Below are 20,594 nucleotides of genomic sequence, written 5' to 3'. Positions count from 1 at the left end.
AAGTGGCAAAAAGCAAGGAAAGTGGGTGAAAACCAGGCCTTTAAGTTCCTTGCATGATATTCTAAAGAGCTTTAGAACTTGATTCTGAAAGCCGAATAAAATTACTAAGAAATATAAATACAGGGAGCGGCAGGATAAGAGTTCATACTTTCAAAAGGTCACATGAAACTCAATAATTTGGGATGAGAAGCTCAGCCAGAGGACTAACAGTACAGTCATGGGAAGGAAAAAGACCCTGAACTAGAACTTGTGTTTATCCTGATGAAGAGAAGTCGGCCCATTGGAGACAGTGTGGACAAGGGAGGAATGTACTCCCAGTGTGCAACAACAGCCCCAGCAGAGAGGGCTAGAATGGAAGGGGGAAGACTGAACCATTATGCGTGGGTGTTACTGATGGCACTCTTGGATATAACAGCAGGGGAAAAAAGAAGAGAATTAATAATATCTAGATAACAACTGAAGCTAACAGTTTACTAAAAGCAAAGACAAAACACTCAAGGTCAATGGCACCAAAGAACTTAACATTTCCTTTATATTGGCTCTGGTTGAAATGGGAAATATAAAATGAAGCTAACAAGGAGCAAAGCAGACTGCAAGAGAACCTACAGACCTCAACTTGTATTAGGAAATATTTGATCTCCTTACTTCTCATTCCTCACACCCTTCAACTCACAGTTTGCTATCCCTGGGTCAGCATTTGTCTCCTTGCTCAGCTTTCAAGGTAATGCATGGTGAGAAAGCACTTCAGTGTCATGAAGCAGGAGAGAGGCGAAGATAAGAGGGTAAGACAAGGAAGCAAAGGTCAAGAGACAGGCTGAACTGCAAAAGCCACAGGCAAATAGGCAGGAGACACCGCTAATTCTATGTACGTAGTCCAGGACCAGGAACTGCACTCAAGTGAGGAATCTCATGAGGAAGCAGCAACATATAAAATACAAAATTATTATATAATCTTGCCTGGTGGTAACCATTCATCGATTATCACTGTCTAAAATTTAAGTTTATTCTAACAGTTTAAAGATTTAAGATAAAGAGAATATATACCTATCCATATATATATATACACACATATATATACTATACATATACTATATATATATAGTATAAACAAAAAAACTTTCCAAGAAATAATCTGAGTAAATTGTGTATCTAAAAAGCATCACTACCCTTTGTCCCAAAGGGTAAGCAAAGAAGGGAAATATTCTCATTTTATTTGGCAACTATTTTAAGATTATCTGTAATGACTAAAGAATTCACAAAAATGTGTCAAGTACCAGAATAAGGAAACTGACACTAATTATCTTTCATTTCCATTTACAGCATTGAGCTAATTTTGACAAACAAAATATCCCTTGACTATCACAGTAATAAATGTTTATCTGTAGCAACTTTCCTGGTAGGGATATCAAAGAACACGCAATCCGAAAGTACATTGGCTAACTATGTACAAGGTTGTGGTTTTTTTTTTTTTTTTTGACAGGCAGAGTGGACAGTGAGAGAGAGAGACAGAGAGAAAGGTCTTCCTTTACCATTGGTTCACCCCCCAATGGCCACTGCGGCTAGCGCGTTGCACCCATCTGAAGCCAGGAGCCAGGTGCTTCCTCCTGGTCTTCCACGCGGGTGCAAGGCCCAAGCACTTGGGCCATCCTCCACTGCACTCCCAGGCCACAGCAGAGAGCTGGACTAGAAGAAGAGCAACCGGGACAGAATCCAGCACCCAGACCAGAGCTAGAACCCGTGTGCTGGCGCCGCAGGTGGAGGATTAGCCTATTGAGCCGCGGCACCGGCTATGTACAAGTTCGATTTGGCACAAAAATTCCAGGGAGCAGGCATTTAGAACCTGTGGATTGGACACTTGCATTGCACACTGGGGTGCTTGGGTTCCAGTTCTGACCCTGCTTCTGGCTTCAGTTTCCTGCTGATGTGCACTCTAGGAGGCAGCAGGTGATGCCACAAATACATGAGTTCCTGCCTCCCAGGTGGGAGACTCTGAGTTCCCAGTTTTGGCCTGCCCAGCCACAACTGTTCTGAGCATTTGGGGAGTGAGCCAGCAGATGAAAAATCAATCAATCAATTAATCAATCTCTCTCATTGTCACTCTTGCTCACTTTCTCTGCCATTCAAACAAAATGAAAATAAATATTTAAATAGACTTCGACTACTATTTTAATTTCCCAAATAATTAATTTCTATTATATATATATTATCTTCTATTAATGTTAACCAAAAGACAGTTCAGTTATCAGAATCTCACTCTAATTTAATGATTGCACTATTCAGAACTTAAGGATTAAAATTGCTGCCATAATTAATATAAAAGTTGAAGAGACCTCATCTCCTTAGCCATTGATAGGAATCTCTAATTTGTTTTTGAAGCCTCATTGTCTCCCCAACGTTAAGAAGTCTGACTGGTATTTCAACTTCTCAACTTCAATTTCCTGTTCAGTAGATTATTATTTCTGGCTCCTATATAATGGACCTACATATTTATTGAAAACAGGAGAGATGAAGTAGGACCCTGAGAAAAGATAAACCTTAAGGAGAATGAGCACCTTTCTTTGTGTAGATGGTCTCTTCAAAAGTAACTAAAGGGTGAACAGTGAAGGGTGAACAATGAAGTTAATAAAAATAGCTCCACAGACCAGAGGTAGAAAACAGAACAGTATTTCTTTTGTATTGCTTTTATCATATTTCACAATCAAACCCCTTAAGAATCAATTGGAAGTAATTTTAAAAGATCTAAATAAATCAAAAGATATTTTGAGTTCATGGACTGGAATAATCAATGATAATACTTCAAAAAGTTCATGACAAATGAAAATATTTATTCTAGTGCAAAACTTTTTAAATCTGCGCATTTTTATAATGTCCATTTTCATGAACTTTTTAAAGATGCCATATATTGTTAAAATGTCTATACTACCCAAAGACATCTACATAGTCAATGCATTCTCTCAAAATGCTAATGATCTTCACAGAAATGGAAAAAAAATCAGAAAATATGGACCCAATAAAGACTCCAAATATGTAAAGCAATCTTGAGCAAAAAGAACAAAGCTGAAGTCATTACACTTCTTAACTTCAAAATATATTACAAAGTTATAGTGGTACTGGCATAAAATTGACACATAGAACAATGGATCAGAATAGAAGAAGAGCCCAGAAATAAACTCATGCACTTACAATCAGCTGAGTTTCAAAGTCACCAACAACACACAATGAGGAAAGGACAGTATTTCCAATAAGTGGTGTGTGGAAAAGGGACACATAAGCAGAAGAATGAAATCAGAACTCTACCTCAATCATACAAAAAAGAACACTCAAAAATGGATTAAAGACTTAAATATAAGATCTATTACTATCCAACTACTGAAAAGAGCTGGATAGGTGAAAATCTCCATAACATTGGGCTGGGAAATGAGTTTTGGGATATGACCTCGAAAGCATAGGCAATACAAACAAAAACAGACATAAAGGATTATATATCACACTAGAAAATCTGCACAGTCAAGAAAATAATCAACAGAGTCAAAAGACAACCCACAGAATAGAAAATATTTGTGAACTATGCATTTGATAAAGTCTTAATATCCAAAAATATATGAACAACACAACTCACTAGCAAGAAAACAGATAGCCCAATTAAAATTAGGCATGGGCAGATGTTTAGCCTAGCCATTGAGACAGCCCCATCCCACATCTGAGTACTTGGGTTCAATGGCAGGCTCTAGCTCCTGACTACAGCTTCCTGCTAATGCATACTCTGGGAGGCCGTGGTGATAGCTCAGTGACTGGGTTCCATCTACCCCCAAGAGAAAACTGGAATGAGTCCTCAGCTCCCAGCTTCAACCCTAGCTTCACCCTGGCTGTTGTGGGGATTCCAGGAATGAACTAGTGGATGGAAGTACACTTTCTCTATCTCAAATAAATAAATAAATAGTGAAAAAATAAATGATAGGCCAGCGTTGCGGCCCACTAGGCTAATCCTCCGCCTGTGGCGCCGGCACACCAGGTTCTAGTCCTGGTCAGGGCATTGGATTCTGTCCCGATTGCTCCTCTTCCAGGCCAGCTCTCTGCTGTGGCCTGGGAGTGCAGTGGAGGATGGCCCAAGTGCTTGGGCCCTGCACCCCATAGGAGACCAGGAGAAGCACCTGGCTCCTGGCTTCGTTTCGGATCGGCGCAGAGCACTGCCCATAGCGGCCATTTTAGGGGCGAACCAATGGAAGGAAGACTTTTCTCTCTGTCTCTCTCTCTCACTAACTCTGACTGTCCAATAAAATAAAATAAAATAAAATAAAATAAAATAAAATAAAATAAATGATAAAAAAGAGTGAGCAATTAGCTTTGCAGTTAAGGTGCTTACATCCACATCAGAATGTCAGGGTCCAATTCCTGGCTCTGGCTCCTGATTCCAGCTTTCTGCTAATGCAAATTTTGGTGCAAAAAAAATGATTTAAAATCCATGTGTTTTTAAAAAATATTTATTTATTTATTTTGAAACACAGAGTTACAGAGAGGCAGAGCCAGAGAGAGAGAGAGAGAAGTCTTCCATACGCTTGTTAATTCCCCAAATGGCCACAGGGGCTGGAAGTGGGCTGATCAGAAGCCAGGAGCTTCTTCCAGGTCTCCCACATGAGTGCAGGGGCCCAAGCACTTGGAACATCTTCCACTGCTTTCCCAGGCCACAGCAGAGAGTAGGATTAGAAGTAGAGCAGCTGGGTCCCGAACCAGTGCCCATATGGGATGCTGGCACCATAGGCAGTGGCTTCACCTGCTTTGCCACAACGCTGGCCCATCTAGTTTTTTTCCTTGCATACATTTTTCTTTTCATGAACATTCTGAACAGCCCTTGTATGCACAGATTTCAATTTTTTGTGACAAAATAAACTTGGCTATTATCTTCATTTCCCATAAATTTTTGAAAGAAATATTGGGTGTGGAATCTACAAAAAGTTCATCACATTGAAGTACAGTAGAATGGAAATTCTCAATGGCTGGGGAAGTTCATGGGGGACAAGAGATTTTAGTCACTGAAGGCAAAATTATAGTTAGGAAGCACAAGGTCACACAATCTATTACACAGCATGGTGGCTATAGTTAACAATATTATATTGTGTTCTGGAATGTTAAGAGAATGGATACTAAGTGTTTTTGTCACAAAAAAATCTAATTGTGTAAGATAATTTCTAAGATAATAACCTAAATTTAGCCATTTGACAAAGATACAGGAACTTATACTTCAAAACATCATGTTGTACATGATAAATGTAAACAATATCACCTGTCAATTATTAAAAAGAAAAATAAAAAGTGAATAAATCAAGGATGGAAAAACATACGGTATCAAAACCTTGAAATTATTGTGCAGCTTTTGTTTTAAAAGCATATATGAGGGTATTTCAAAAAGTTCATGGGAAATGTAATTAAAAGATATTTTTATTGTGGTAAAAAACTTGAAATCCATGTATACAGGGGATTTTTCAAACAGTTCATGGAAACTGTGTTACCAAAACAAAAAACAAACAAACAAAAAAACTACTATGCATGAGTTTCAAATTATTTCCACCAAAATAAATTTTTCATTCTATTAAATTTTGCCATGAAGCATCCTAAAATGATTTTGTCAATGTAAAAATCAAATTAAAAATGATAGCACAGATAAGAAAACATTTTTAACACAAGAACTCAGATATGCCACCTATTTCAGGAGATATCTAGAATATCTAAACAGGGAGTTGAGCATATATTTCTAATAGCATTTATTTAAGTTTATTAAAATATATATTTTCAGGCCGGTGCCACAGCTCACTTAGCTAATCCTCCTCCTGTGGCGCTGGCACACTGGTTTCTAGTCCCGGTTGGGGCACCGAATTCTGTCCCAGTTGCTCCTCTTCCTGTCTAGCTCTCTGCTGTGGCCCAGGAAGGCAGTGGAGGATGGCCCAAGTTCTTGGGCCCTGCACCCACGTGGGAGACCAGGAGGAATCACCTGGAAAAGGAAGACCTTTCTCTCTGTCTCTCTCTAATACATATGTATGTGTATATATATATATATATATATACATATATATATACACACATATTTTTTTTCAGTAATACATCAATTTAGAATAATTCCCAACTCCAAGATTCTACAATCTGATTATTAAGATATTTCTATATTTAGCAAGTGGAAAGACACCTCAATTTGTTCACAATAGCCAATTTTATTTCATATTTTCCAATTTTATATATTTTTCATTTATAAAACAATTAGTTTTTAGATGTAACTACCAAAAAGTATCAATTTCTTATATGCTTTGTGCATGTTACAGTTATATGCAGATTTTTTAAAAAAAGATCTATTTATTTGAGAGGTAAAGCTATAGACAGTGATAAGGAGAGACAGAGAGAAAGGTCTTTCATCCGTTGGTTCCCTCCCCAAAAGGCCACAATGGCCAGAGCTGCGCCGATCTGAAGCCAGAAGTCAGGAGCTTCTTCCTGGTCTCCTACGTGGGTGCAGGGGCCCAAGGACTTGGGCCATCTTCTACTGCTTAACCAGGCCACATCAGAGAACTGGATTGAAAGAGGAGTAGCCGGGACTAGAACCAGTGCCCATATGGGATGCCAGCGCCACAGGTGGAGGATTAACCTACTGCGCCACAGCACCAGCCCCTATATGCAGATTTATCTCCCCTTGTGGTTCTTTTTTATTTTTAAAAGATTATTTATTTGAGGCCAGTGATGTGGTGTAGTGGGTAAAGCCTCCTGGCTCTTGGCTTTGGATCATCACAGCACCGGCCATTGCAGACAACTGGAGAGTGAACCATTGGATGGAAGACCTCTCTCTCTCTCTCTCTGCCTCTCTCTGTAAAATCTGAAAGATTTATTTATTTATTTGAAAGGCAGAGTTACAGAGAGGCAGAGGCAGAGAAAGAAAGAGAGCTCTTCCATCCATTGGTTCACTCCCAAGATGGCCACAACAGCCAGAGGTGCACCAATCTGAAGCCAGGAACCAAGAGGTTCTTCCAGGTCACCCATGTGTGTGTGGAGCCCAAGATTTTGGGCCATCTTCTACTGCTTTCCCAGGCCATAGCAGAGAGATGGATCAGAAGTGGAGCAGTTGGGACTCGAATCAGCGCTCACATGGGATGCCAGCACTGCAGTTGTTGGCTTTACTCGCTAAGCCACGTTGCCAGCCCCTGCTTTGTGGTTATTGTTAATCATCAAATTACCAGCAAAACAGAAGTGAAATTCTGTAATTACTCAATATGTTGAGCACACCCCAGAGATTAGGGAGGAAATTACAAAGGCACTTTATAAGAATATTATTTCTACTGTCATCCAAGTTGTGAAAATTGGATTTAATGTGGATTTTATAAAACAATTAAGAACTCTGTCATGAGAAACACAAAAAGCCCAGTATCCAGGAGTTGATCTGGAACTGTCAGTTAGGCCTCGCTATGTTCAGATACTGGCCTGGTGCTCTCGGATGGCCTTGGCGTTCTCGCCTTGAACGTAAGGAATTTCATAGAACATTAACTTTAGACAAGGACATTCTGTGATCACGATGAGTCAAGCAAGGCCAAGCAAGACCCCCTCTGTAACCACCTGTCAATGCTGTTAAGAGAAAGTAGAATAGCATTGGTTCCTGGCACTTAAAATGAGTTAGGAACTCCAGGTTAAACACACCTCAGGTCCTTCCACAGCTAACCTTTTGACCTGAGCCATCTACACCTACCTATCTGGAGACCTATTAACATTGGGAACTGGGCTGGACTATAATTTCTGGAACAAAAAATTACTAATCCTTGTAATAGCTATGAGTTTAGACTCTTTGGCTTCCTGAACTTGCCCAATCTCTTTCTTGCAAATTCCTGATGCACTAGTCACAACACGTGATAAGCAAGAGAGGCTGTTAACAGTTTAGCCATTATCTTTTAAAGCTTCAGAGTACATATTCAAGGCTGCTTGACTTTTTTGTCTCCTGGATTACAATCCTAAAGACCCAAAATAAATACATGTTTTTGTTCTTAACTATGTTGGCTTTTTCTTGGTCTACAGCACAGACCAAACATGAACATCACCCAAGCCATAGATAGCCATACATTCCTTTCCCACCTAACATAAATACCAGCTACTGCTTTATCCATCACAGCTTTAACCTCAGTCTAGTCCTCCCCATCTCAGATAAGATGAAGATATTTAGTTACAAAATCACCATGCTCTTCCTCCTGACAACATTCAATTCAGAGAAAACCTCTATTTTCCTTGATGTTTCCACTATTCCCCTTCACCCTCACCTCCACAACCCATCAGACAAAGTGCAGAGCCCATAGCAGAGTTCTGCTAACACATACATTTTTACTAGATCACCCTTGATTCCTTGTGACATACTCCTCCATCTTTACAATAAATAAGATTCAGTTTGGTCGACTATGAGTGTGCTCTTGGTACTCTTTGACAAAAAGACATTGGCAGAAACAAGGTACCTAAAAAGCTTGGCTGTGGATATCATTGTCATCAGGAGACTGATATATTTGGTAGCAGATACTATCAGAATATTCCACAAGACCAAATACAACTTGAAAGATGGATAAGTGGAAGATGCCATAGTGATGAACAACAGAAGAGATTGTTATGGGTGTATGAAAAAGACTTGGGACAAAGATTTTAAGTTAGAGAACTGTGCCAAGCACAGAAGGAAGGGTAGCTGAGATGAGGAATGGAGCCCAGCACGGCAGAGGGAGAGATCACCTGCTGAAAGGTCCAGAAACACCTAAGAGCTTCATTACTATTCTGTATCAAGAGAAGGTAAAACTGAGTATTGGACCTACATCCCATATCCATGTGCCCAGGTTCAATTTCCAGTTCTGAATTTTAACTACAGCTTCCCACTTATGCATACCCTGGGAGACAGTAGGTGATAACTCAAATAGTTGGGTCCCTGGAACCCATGTGCAAGACCTAAATGGAGCTTCTGGCTCTTGGCTGTAGGCCCAGCCTAATCCAGGCTGTTACAGGCATCTGATAAGTGAACTAGCAGATGAGAGTGAACTCTATTGAATTGAGAGAGAGAAGAAATTTTAAATCCGAATCATCAAAATTTCATTCAGAGTAAGTCTCAACTGCTACATTGAAGATATACTCTTCTTTATGCAAAGAGGACATTAAAATAGGATAATATAATTAATGAACTATGGATCTTTCCAGCAGCTGGCTACCAAGATTATAAAAGGTGAATTGTTAAAAACCATCCAGAAGGGATTCAGACACACTGTATTAAAAAGGGGATTAAAATTTTGGGTAATCAGGGAGGTGCAAGGTACAGGGTACAAACAGAGATGAGGAAAACAACAAGAGTAATGCTGATAATTGCAATACAGCAATCATGATTTTCTTAAACGAAAGCATTGTGAGTTCCAAGTTCCCCATTTATGCTTATTCTTATGCATACCAATTTTGGAGAACGAGTGTGCTAAGCCTAGTTTGATTTGCTCAGCTGTTAAAACCAAGCTGTGTGCTTCAGGATAATACTTCTCACTTTTTCATTTCCAGTACTCACTTGCCAGTCCTTGCTTAAACCACAGAGGAAGGATTTAAAACTAGATCAGACCCTGAACTTGGTTCACCCCTCAGAGCACGTGTCCTTTCCTAATCTTATCTTGCCCTCAACCCTTTGCCTACATAGTGTGTACTGCTATGGAGTCATGCCTGCAACCTGAACCAAATTTGGATCCCACTCCCTTCACCAGCAGTTAGTACCCAGGAGCCTGACACATTCAAGATCAAGCCTTTATGCTCCTGCCAAACTCTTTCTTGTTGAAATGTGTTGATCACATTTGAAATTATTTTCCTATCACAACTGGAATCATTACCTTTGGTGTTCGTTTGTGTTTGCTTTTATTACCCTAGTGACATAGACAAATGTTTAATTCATCTAGAGCCCTTGTGAATGATACATAAAATAATTTGGCAAGTATTCTTCATCTGAGTGTTTAATTGGTATAAAATGTGAGAATCCACTGAACAAAAACCTGATCCCCCTCCCAGGGATCCCGTAGCATGGCAAGGCAGGCTGATTCATAATAGACAGGTATAGCAGATGGTAACATGTACACCCAGGTATTGAGAGGGAATGTGAGGTGGTAGAAGGGTGTTAAGGAACAGTTGGAGGAAATGATACTTTACTTAAGGACTGCAGAATACAGCCCCAGGTTGGGGCCATTGTTGTGGTGCAGCGGGTTAAGCAGCTGCCTGCAATGCTGGCATCCAATAAAGCAGTGCCAGTTTGGGTCCCATCTGCTCTACTTCCAATCTAGCTGCCTGCTAATGTGCCTGAGAAAGCAATCTGGCCATTGAGGCCATCTGGGGAGTAAACCAGTGAATGGAAACTCCTTCCTGTCTCTTCTTCTCTCTCTGATGTTCTGCTTTTCAAATAAATAAGTCTTTAATTAAAAAAAAATACACAACAAACACCATAGCAGGTTAAGTGAGTGGAGAGGGTATAAGGGGTCAAACCACCCTCGCCCCCCCACAAATCAAGATCTATAAGAAAATACACAATGGAGAGAACCTATAACTGGAGGAAAAAAAGATATTTTGGTAAGGTTTTGTGCAGGACATAAGTTCTGAAAGAACAAGGCAAGACATGAGAAAGGTGGGCACAGATGGTTCCAAAAGCCCTCAAGTAATATATGACCTACCAAGTGCACCATGTGCCTTGAACACCTTGTGGTTCATCCTCTCAGGAATGTGTCTTGAAAACAATATAGGCTTATCCTAGGATCCAATGAAAGTTGTTTACCATTACCAGAGAGAATGAATTGGAGGAAAGACCAGAGAAGACCTATGGAAAAATCTAGACAGGAAATGCCATGGTTTCAGTCCAGGAGTGGCTAAGGGGGGAAGAAGTTGGGAAAGGTCTCAGAAATATTTAGAGGAGACTGGGACAAATGTACAAGGTGCCATGGAGTCACTTTGGTGAATAATCAACTAGATGGGTTCATCAAGGATGGGTCCCAACTTTCAGGTGAGAGTAACAAGAGCTGGATCAGAAGCAAAGCAACCCGACACAAACCAACACTCCAACATGGGCTGCCAGCGTTGAAAGTGGCAGTTTAACCTGCTGTGTCACTTTACCAGCCCTTAAGAACTTTAAATTATTTTAGAAGTTAAGCAATAGTTAACCTTTCCACAGCATAAACCACATTCAAGGCACTTACATAATATTTTAAACATTTTAACTTGCTTATGTTGAGCAATTATCCTGAAGTAAGTATTTTTATTATTCCATTTTACAGACAGGGAAACAGGGGTATAGCATGGCTTATTCACTCGCAAATGGTCAGAGAGCAGGGAAATGGGAGATCTAAATTTCAAACCAACAGAATCTGGCTGCAGAGAGGGTAGATCAAGCAATAATTTACAGTGCTTCTCACTAAGTCCTAGGCACCTGGAAAAATCATCATCAGAGTAGTGTGCAGGCGGCCAGTAAAAATAAATAGCTATGGGCCAGCGTTGTGGCATAGAGGTAAAGCCGCTGCCTGCCATGCCCACATTCAGTAGGAACACCAGGTGAAGTTCTGGCTGCAACACTTCTGATCCAGCTCCCTTCCATTAGGCCTGGAAAAATAGCAGAAGATGGCCTAAGTGCTTGGGCCCCTGCTACCCACGTAGAACTAGAAGGAGCTCCTGGCTCCTGGCTTTGGCCTGACACAGACCCTTCTGTTATGGCCATTTGGGGAGTGAACTAGGGAATGAAAGATCTCTGTCTCTCCCTCTCTCCCTGTAATTCTGACTTCCAAATAAATATATCTTGAAAATAAAAAATAAATAGCTATTATATTTACTGACTCATTTCTTATTAATATAATTTACAGACTCCTTGTTACATGCACAAATTTTCCTCAATGATGGGATAGATTTAGGCATAGTAAAAGACACAGTTATCTTGAGGTTATTTGTCCTTTAATTTGGAACATAAAAATGTACACAATGAATCAGAACAGAATGACAAGGCTATAAGTGGAAAGGGTTTTGATACTTTAAGCAATTTTGATTTATATTAAAAGGAAAAATTTCATATATTTCATAAATACAGTTTTAAGAACAAGATGATACTTCCCACCCAATAATTCCTCCTCCTTGCTTATTTTTCTTTTAATAATATTTTTTCTTTTGCAATGACATATGTTAAATTTACTTTATCATTACAAGATTAACCTTCCACTAAGTAAAGAATTCAACAAGTAATAGGGGGAAAACACTACAAAACATATGGTACCCCTATCTAGGGCTTCACCAGCACACAGCTACATGGTTCTGAAGCTTAGGAGAGAGAGACTGGGACTGTGAGGTATCCATTTGGGTCATTTCAATACACAGATGAAGCCCTGTAAACAGGTAAGATCAGCTGAGAGGTGGGAACAGAGGGGTAGAGGGAGATCCCAGAAAATAAGCACAAATGGAAACTCAGGTTCATGATCCCAGTGCAGAGCAGGCTATGCAAGCTCACTTAACTTCTATGAACCCCAGTCCTTTCTTTGTAAAGCTCAGTGGATTTTTGCTCAAGAGTGAGTGATGAACCATCCCGCTTTTAGTGTTTGCAGCTTGAGCTGTGAAAAGATGTAGACATTGAAAGGGAATCTGAAAGTAAACTTTCTAGCCTCAAGCCTCAGAAAAAGCCAGGCTTCATAGCTGCTGCTTTGCCATGGTAAATAATTATTAAGCCTTTTCTTTCTCACAAAAGGCCGTTCAGATGGTTTCAGTTGCTTTTATTTATTCCACGGGATTTCAGCTTCAGAAATGCGTTTGCTGTTACTATGTACAAAGTTCTGCACGGGAGAGTTGAGAACAAAATGGCATCTCCAATACTCCACAGGAATAGTAATGGGGTAGAGAAGATAATAGGGATGATTGTAGTTAGTTTGCCGGCTGTTTGCCTCTTAATACGTTGATTTGCTCTTTCCCTTGCTTAATGCTGTTTTTCCGAACATCATCTTGTAAAACATAGTTTTGTTGAGCTGCATTGTAATAGGACAACAGTATGAGCATGCAGTAGACAAACATTTGGAAAATTTGAGAGGGAAGAAACTTTCAAGAGGTTCTCAGCAAGACCATGAAGGAACCAAGGGATGGAGAGAATAGGGGCAGTGGAAAACGCCTGCACCTGCATCATTACCTGGCCACTACGTTGTCCAAACCCAGGGAAGAAGGCTGGGGAAGGAGTAAGTGGGCTGGCAGAAGACCACTGCTCTATATGCTGTGGAGAAATGACAACCCATACAGTCTGAGGTTAGCAAATCCCCAGCACGCCCATCATACCCAGGCTGAAACTGACTGCTCTGATGGCTCACTCTGGCTTCATCTAAGAGCCTGAACACAGAAACAAGCACATCTGAGCATTGGGGAAAAGGGTGAGGACATTCATGAGTGCTGGGTGGTGAAACACAGGAGCTTCATGAACTGGCTCCTTGAGAAACTCCCAGTGGCTGTGAGTCCACACACTTGGCATCATGGAAATTATCAAACCATTCTTTATTAAATGTGATCATTAGTTTTATGAGCAGATCTGTCCTATACTGCAAAAAAAAAAAAAAAAAAAAAAAAAAAAGGAGAAAAAAGACAACTGAACCCAACCCACCCAGACATTCTGAAAAGAGCAGGGTGGTTACATTCCATAACATTATCTACCTGAGGATTTCACAGACAAAATTTAAGTCACAAATCTATGTACCATTTTGTGATAAAGAGCTATCATATCTGGATTTGGATAACTTTATTTAAGATATATTTTCGAAAGTCAGGGTGTCAGAGAGACAAGGAAAGACAGAGAAAGAGAGACCTTCCATCACTGGTTCCTTCCCCAAATGCCCACAACAGTCAGGTCTAGGCCAGACCAAAAACTCCAGCTGAGTCTCCCACACAGGTGGCCAAGGCCCAAGCACTTGAGCTATCATGGCAGCTATCGAAGCATGGAGCTGGATCTGTAGTGGAGCAGCTGGGACTCGAACCAGCACAATGAGATGGAATGATGGCATTTCAAGTGGCAATTTAACTCTTCTGCCATAATATTCAACCCCAATTTTGATAGTTTTAAAACAGAGCTAAGCATAAGATATCGAAGACATATTTGAAGTGATGTAAATGATTACAATATAAATGATCAATACATTTGAGTGTATTAAAATTGATTAAAATTTTAATCATAATCTTCAGTAGAAGGTCACCATTTGGGGTTAAAAAGATTTAGACAGTATTTTCTTAATGGATACAATTTATCTACGAGGTGCTGACTAGATGTCAGTCACTAGGATCTTGCTGACATTGACACATCTCATTGCAAACTACCCCTGCCTTCATGTAATTTGTATCTCAGCCAGAAGTTCCAGCTCTAAGCAATAGCAGAAGTCCGTAAACAGTGCCCTTGCCATGTATGCCACCCTCCCTACTGCATTGGAATTGCCCATCTCGGTGGCTGCTCAGGTGTGACTTGCCAAGCAGATCTTGAAAGAATGAGGCTTATGGAAATTAGAGATGTAGAATTTAAATTAGGATTAATAACCTATTTCAGACAAGACAGATCAACAAGAAGTAAATCCAGGAAGTCATCGATCCTAAAACTGAGAGTTCTTCCTATAGTTATTTGATTCTGGAATGGTTTTCATGTGCTATAGGAGGTGACAGTATTTTTTTAAGATTTCTTTATTTGAAAGGCAGAGTGATAGAAAGAAGGAGTGGGAGAATATACACACACATAGAGAGAGAGAGAGAGAGAGAGAGGGAATCTTCTGTCAACTGGTTCACTCTCCAAATGGCCACAACAACCAGGGTTGGTCAGGCCAAAGCCAAGAGCTCAGAACTCCATCCAGGTCTCCCCCATGGGTGGCAGGGGCCCAAGCACTCAGACCATCTTCTACTGCTTTCTCAGGTACCTTAGCAGGGAGCTACATTGGAAGCAGAGCAGCCAGGAAACAAATCCTCAAGTAGCAGTCTCACCACTGCCTGGCATTATTTGCCCCAAGGAGACTTAGCATTTTAAGTGTCATTCACATGTCTGAAAAGACAACAATAAGAACCTTACAGCGGGCTGGGGAAGCTACTCTGCCCAGTATCGTCCTTTCACTCCTTCTATAAATGTAACTCATCTATCCAGGCCATTTCTTCCTAAGACATCAAGGATTGACTGTGGGTCCATGGGGAATGTGTCCACAAAATCTAACCTATGTGCTTATCATTTACTAAGTAAAGGGTTTGGTTTTTTCTTTTTTTAACTTTCATCTAAAGATTTCATTTCATATGAACAAAATTGAGAACTAACATCTATAAAAATTTCTATGATCCATTCAGCATATAGTGTTTCTAATAGTACTCCCTTGAGCCTACCACAATGTCTGACACACAGTAGGTGCTCACTAATTTTTTTTTTTTTTAAAACAGGGGCTGGCGTTGTGTGGAAGCAGGTAAAGTCCCCAACTCAGACACTGCTATTCCATTATGGACATCAGTTTGAGTCCTGGCTGCTCCAATTCCAATCCAGTTCCCTGCTAATGCACATAGGAAAGCAGAAGATGATCCCTGTACCCACGTGGGAGACCCAGATGGATTTCCGGGCTACTGGTTTCAGAGTTGCCCAGCCCCAGCCTTTGCAGTCGTTTGAGGAGTAAACCAGCAGAAGGAAGATCTCTCTCTCTCCATTCCCCCTCCCCTGCCCTGGTCTCTCCCTCTCTCTCTTGGTAACTCTACCTTCCAAATAAATAAATATTTAAAATTTTTTTTACAAAATGTGTCAATAAGTGGAATCTGAAAGATAGTAACAATATCATGAATTCAACCAAAGCAGTTATATTTTAGGGTTTGATCTTTTAAAAAAGAATATTCATGTAAAATAGTAAACATCCTACAATTAGATACAATTTGAACACTTTATAAAGGCTTCCACTACATTTTAAAATAGAGCAATAATGACATTCCAGAGTGGGACAAAATGTTCTCCAATGACCTAGGTGTTCTGATGAAATCACACATTAAAACATGATGTGACCATTGATATTCTTTGCAATTTCCTAAAACTTAAAACAGGAAAACTGTAAGGTTTATGTTTGGAAAGTGTCATGAGAAGAAACATTGATTAGGAGATGAAACTAGTAATATTTTTTGGAAACTAATACTATTTTTAAAAACCTTGTTATTCCACTTTTAAACTTGAGGAGCACCGAAGGGCATACAATGCTTTTCCATTTCAACACACTCTGGTGTCCTTGGTGAATGTCACAAAGCTGTTTCCTATGTCCCCTCCATGCCACTTGCCAATTTTCTGTCATTTCCTCCTTCATCTCATGGTGTTTGTGTGACAAAGGTCTCTATGTGTATTGCAAAACAGCTTCACTGGTTTAGAGGATACTACAAGCACCCGAGTGAAAGTGTGACTTATGCTCCACATGGCTTAATTTGTCTAAAGACACAAAACAGAATTCACCGTAGCCTTCTTTATAAAGAAATGGCTGGAAAGTTTATTATGGAACCAATAGCCTACTAATTGCCTTTTTGTGAACGAAGTTTCCAGTGGCTTAGCCAGCTTTTGGACCTCCACAGGGACAAACAAAACAGCAAAACTAATTATGTACTCGACTACATTCTTTCTCTATGCCCTCTGCATTCATCCCAGTTTCAGTCTCTGTCCTCTCCTGTGGAGCAGTTCCTAGTGATTCATTCTCTTTGGATTTGGCACCTTTAGGATTCTGGGCATCAGACACAGAGCATAGCACCATCCCTACTCTTCATCCTGAACCATTCCTGTAGGTTGCCATTAAGTGCTGACATACACTTCGATTTTCATGTACCTAGCAATATTTAAGAAAGACATTGCCTCTGTTCATATTTCTTATAGCATTTCTTAATTTCAAAAATTCCTAAATTTTTCCCCAAAAGACCCCTATTTTGGTTACTGCATAATTACTGAGAATAGATTGAATACCTTAAGTAGGAAACTTAATCAACATTTTATGCCAAAACAAAATAAGACATGCTCATACTGTCAGCACTATATTTTGCATTTCTTTAGTCTAAGAGAAATATTTTGTTCTACTGAATTATCCTACTCTAGATTTTCACACAGTCCTGCAACTGATTTGGCATTCATTCATTCATTCATTTATCTGACAGATGCTTCTGAGTTCAACCAAGTGTAAACTGTTTTATTGTCCTCAGGTGTTTGCTTGCTTTCTTAAATGCTCAGAACAGGAAAGAGCAAAATTGTCATTGTCCTTTACAAAAGGATCTGATTCCAAATAATTAGTGTTTGTGCAGGGCATCCTTTGAAAATATTTCTGGTTGCCTCTCCTCCAGGTTACGCAAGTCTCAAATACCGCCACTCAAATCCACTTTTGCTTACTGAGTCAGATACACCTGAGAACAAGGTGGGCTGCCTACGGCTCTTCATCTGATCCAGCCCCCACCTGAGTGTTGAATTCTCTCATGGGAGAGAGCAAAAGGTTTACATTTCTGTAAGCATCAGTCCAGTGCTTTCCCAGGAATTCAGCACAGCACCGAGCAACCACTCTCCAAAGAACAAAACATAGCAGCCCTCACTAAAGGTAAAGAACCCCACCTACTCCTACACAGGTTTTATAGAGTAGAACATCATCGAAAGAAATTGGGATGACTATTATTTGGGGTATTAGCATTTAATTTTGCCTCCAGATAAGTACATTCTTAAGTTTTCTTTCCATATGTCACTACTTCATAATTCTTTGCCTAGTCTTCTATAGCCATATATGAAGTTCACCATAAAACGAAAAACCTGCTATATGGCAAACTCTCCCTCCACCCAACCAATAGGATATTAGATGCCCATAGCTAATAAAATCTCTGTGATCACTGATGATCAGCAAGTTTTCTATTGTGGAAAGATTTTTTTTTTCCCCTAAGAGTTAAATTGGTAAGAGAATTGGGTCTTTTTACTCAGTTTTTTTAATTCACAAATTTGTCAACAGAGACAAAAACTCAAAAGCCAAGTCCCTCAAGAGCAGGGCATTTAACTTCTGGTCTTGTTTTTTTCAAGGTTTTTCCAACTTAGAACAGAAAAATCTAATTGGTCAGAATTTGAGTATTATTTTCAAAGGATTAATATTCTTAAAAAATAGAAATTGAAATAAGAACTTATCATAGCACACACCAGATCAATGTAAGGAATCTAAAAGAATAAAGATTTCAACTATAATTGTACTTTTGAAATCATGAGAAGTTAAACTTTCCAACACTCTCTACATAAAAGGCATGCAATGTGCAAATGGGAATTTCACAGGATGAACTGAGAGCTGTGTGGGAATGTAACATTTCTGGGTTAAAAGTCAAATTTCTTTATCCAGCTGGTTGAAAGCTTATAAATATGTTAACACAAGCATCTTCGACTAAATTATTATGCCAGCTAGTATTCATCCTCTCGGGGAGTTAAAAATTGCTAAGTAGATGGCGGTGCCAAAAGTACAGACATTTATAGTCAAACTCCTAAACAAAAAGAATTCTGCTCACCCACTTCTATAGGCGCTCACCCGCTCAGTTGTAGGATCTGAAGACCGCTTTCAGCCAGCCTCTGGTAGGAGGAGACGCAGAGTAAGCACGTGATTTCCACAGCACAGCAGCTAAGAGCTCAAATAGGAGGCGCGGGTCTCTACCACTCCTCTGTCTTCGAGGTTAGCCTGACATCAGCCAGCCATTGACATCCTGAGACTTCCAGAGCTTCCGACGCAAGCCTGACCCAAGATAAATATAGATCCCTGGCACCTGAGCCAAAGGAAGCGAAAGTGCGCTTAAAAATTCTCTCTCATTTTGGGTCTCAGATGAGGAAAATGAAACCCTTAATCCTTTTCCTGCTAAAACCTGTTGTGCCCCTTCACAGGTAGTTGCTGTGCTCGAATGACAGCGAAATTCAAAATCGTTAGTAATCAGTTGGCTGCTTCTCTTCATTACCCTTTGCTGTGATGGTGTCAGTGATAGATGCAGGCGCTCCCTTCCTGGTTCATAAAAGCAATAAAATAGTGAACACTGAGTATCATTTACTCCACAAGGAGCTTGTATGCTTCAGTAACTTTTACAGGTGAGCCGCGGAAGTGTGAATAAGTGTTTCTTAGCCATTTTTCTCTGATGTGTTTTCTGTAGTAATTTGGTCACTCTTTGCCTCACTTAGCGAGGCTCATTGTGCTGTGCCTTGCAAAGATGCTTTGCTTTAAATTATTGTTTTTCTTTAATCATTTGGAACAGTTGCATAATAGTTGATTTAGTGTGAATTTAGTGTTACTGGTACTCACATGAATAAGGCTCTACCCTCAGCCTGAACACACACTGTGAATGAAGATCTAGTAAATTATAGCTCTAAAGATGAGATTTCTAATAGATAACTTTGTAGAATTCATATATCAAGAACTTCTAATCTTGTCTTCAAGTGAGTTGAGAAACTAGAAAGTCATACTACTCTTGTGACATTGGTGGTATTAAATATTTTCAATTATTTCTTTACAGCACAAAAATCTAATGTAAATGAGTGAAAGACATTTTGAAATTTGATTATTGACTTAATCCTTGTCTATAATCTTGAAGAACAGTGATTGTTCTGCTTACTACTTGTTGAATTCTTTATTTAGTAAAGGGTTAAGCTTGTGATTATAAAGTAAACTGAAGTATGTCAATTATAGTTTTGTTTTATTTTGTTTTTTAAGAAATTATGGTATGTATGGGGCCTGAGCTGTGGTGTAGCAGGAAAAAGCTGCTGCCTGCACTGCAGGCATCCCATATGGGTACCAGTTCAAAACCTGGCCACTCCACTTCTGATCCAGCTCTCTGCTATGGCCTGGGAAAGCAGTAGAAGATGGCCCAAGTTCTGGGGCCCCTGCACCTGTGTGGGAGACCCCGCGGAAGCTCCTGGCTCCAAATCGGCACAGCTCCAGCCATTGCACCCATCTGGGGAGTAGACCAGCAGATGGAAGATCTCTCTCTTGTCTTTGTCTCTGCCTCTCTGTAACTCTGCCTTTCAAATACATACATACATACATAAATCTATCTTTTAAAAAGAAATTACGGTATATACACTCTATGGAATACTACTCAACAGCAAAAATTAAGTCCTGTCTTTTGCAACAAAATGGATGCAACTAGAAACTATTATGCTTAGTCATTGTAAAAATTAAAAAATAAGAAAGGAAGTATGAGGGAGGGTAGGAGCATGGGCAGGAGGAGGGTAGGATAGGAAGTATCATTATGCTCTTAAATCTGCATGTATGAAATACATAAAATTTGTTCACCTTATATAAGTTAAAAAAATTAGAAAACTAAAAAAAAAAAAAAACCAAAAATGGTAGACCTTAGATTTCCTACATTTTAAAAAGTTTTATTTACTTGAAAAGCAAAGAGATTCCAAGAGGGTGGGGATGAGAGACAGACAGAAACTTCTCATTCAGTATTCATTTGTCAAATGCCTACAGCTTCCAGGGCAAGGCTGGGCCAGGGCAAGGCTGGGGATTCCATCTGGGTCTCTGACCCAGGTGGCAAGGACCCAACTACCTGAATCATCACCCACTACCTCCCAGAGTGCACATTAGTAGGATGCTGAATTTGAAGAG

At 39.8% G+C, this 20,594-nt stretch overlaps 1 protein-coding gene across 6 annotated transcripts in view; it reads right to left on the bottom strand.

Moving 5' to 3' along the window:
* CD36 (CD36 molecule (CD36 blood group)) overlaps positions 1 to 20,594 on the bottom strand; it is a 206,392-nt gene that overhangs the window by 72,411 nt on the left and 113,387 nt on the right. For 2 of the 6 annotated variants that reach the window (XM_070071238.1, XM_008258297.4), the window contains exon 1: positions 18,511 to 18,958. The exons of 2 other annotated variants lie outside the window; for them this stretch is intronic. The gene's annotated coding sequence lies outside the window, so the exon portion shown is untranslated. Of the gene's footprint in view, positions 1 to 18,510; positions 18,959 to 20,594 lie in introns of those variants that run through there. 2 more of the 6 variants (XM_070071239.1, XM_008258299.4) reach the window with 1 other exon arrangement.

The sequence above is a fragment of the Oryctolagus cuniculus genome, chromosome 3 (assembly GCF_964237555.1).
Source record: "Oryctolagus cuniculus chromosome 3, mOryCun1.1, whole genome shotgun sequence".
Taxonomy (NCBI): Eukaryota; Metazoa; Chordata; class Mammalia; order Lagomorpha; family Leporidae; genus Oryctolagus; species Oryctolagus cuniculus.
Note: the sequence above shows the minus strand (reverse complement) of the source record. Positions and strands in the feature narration are given on the sequence as shown.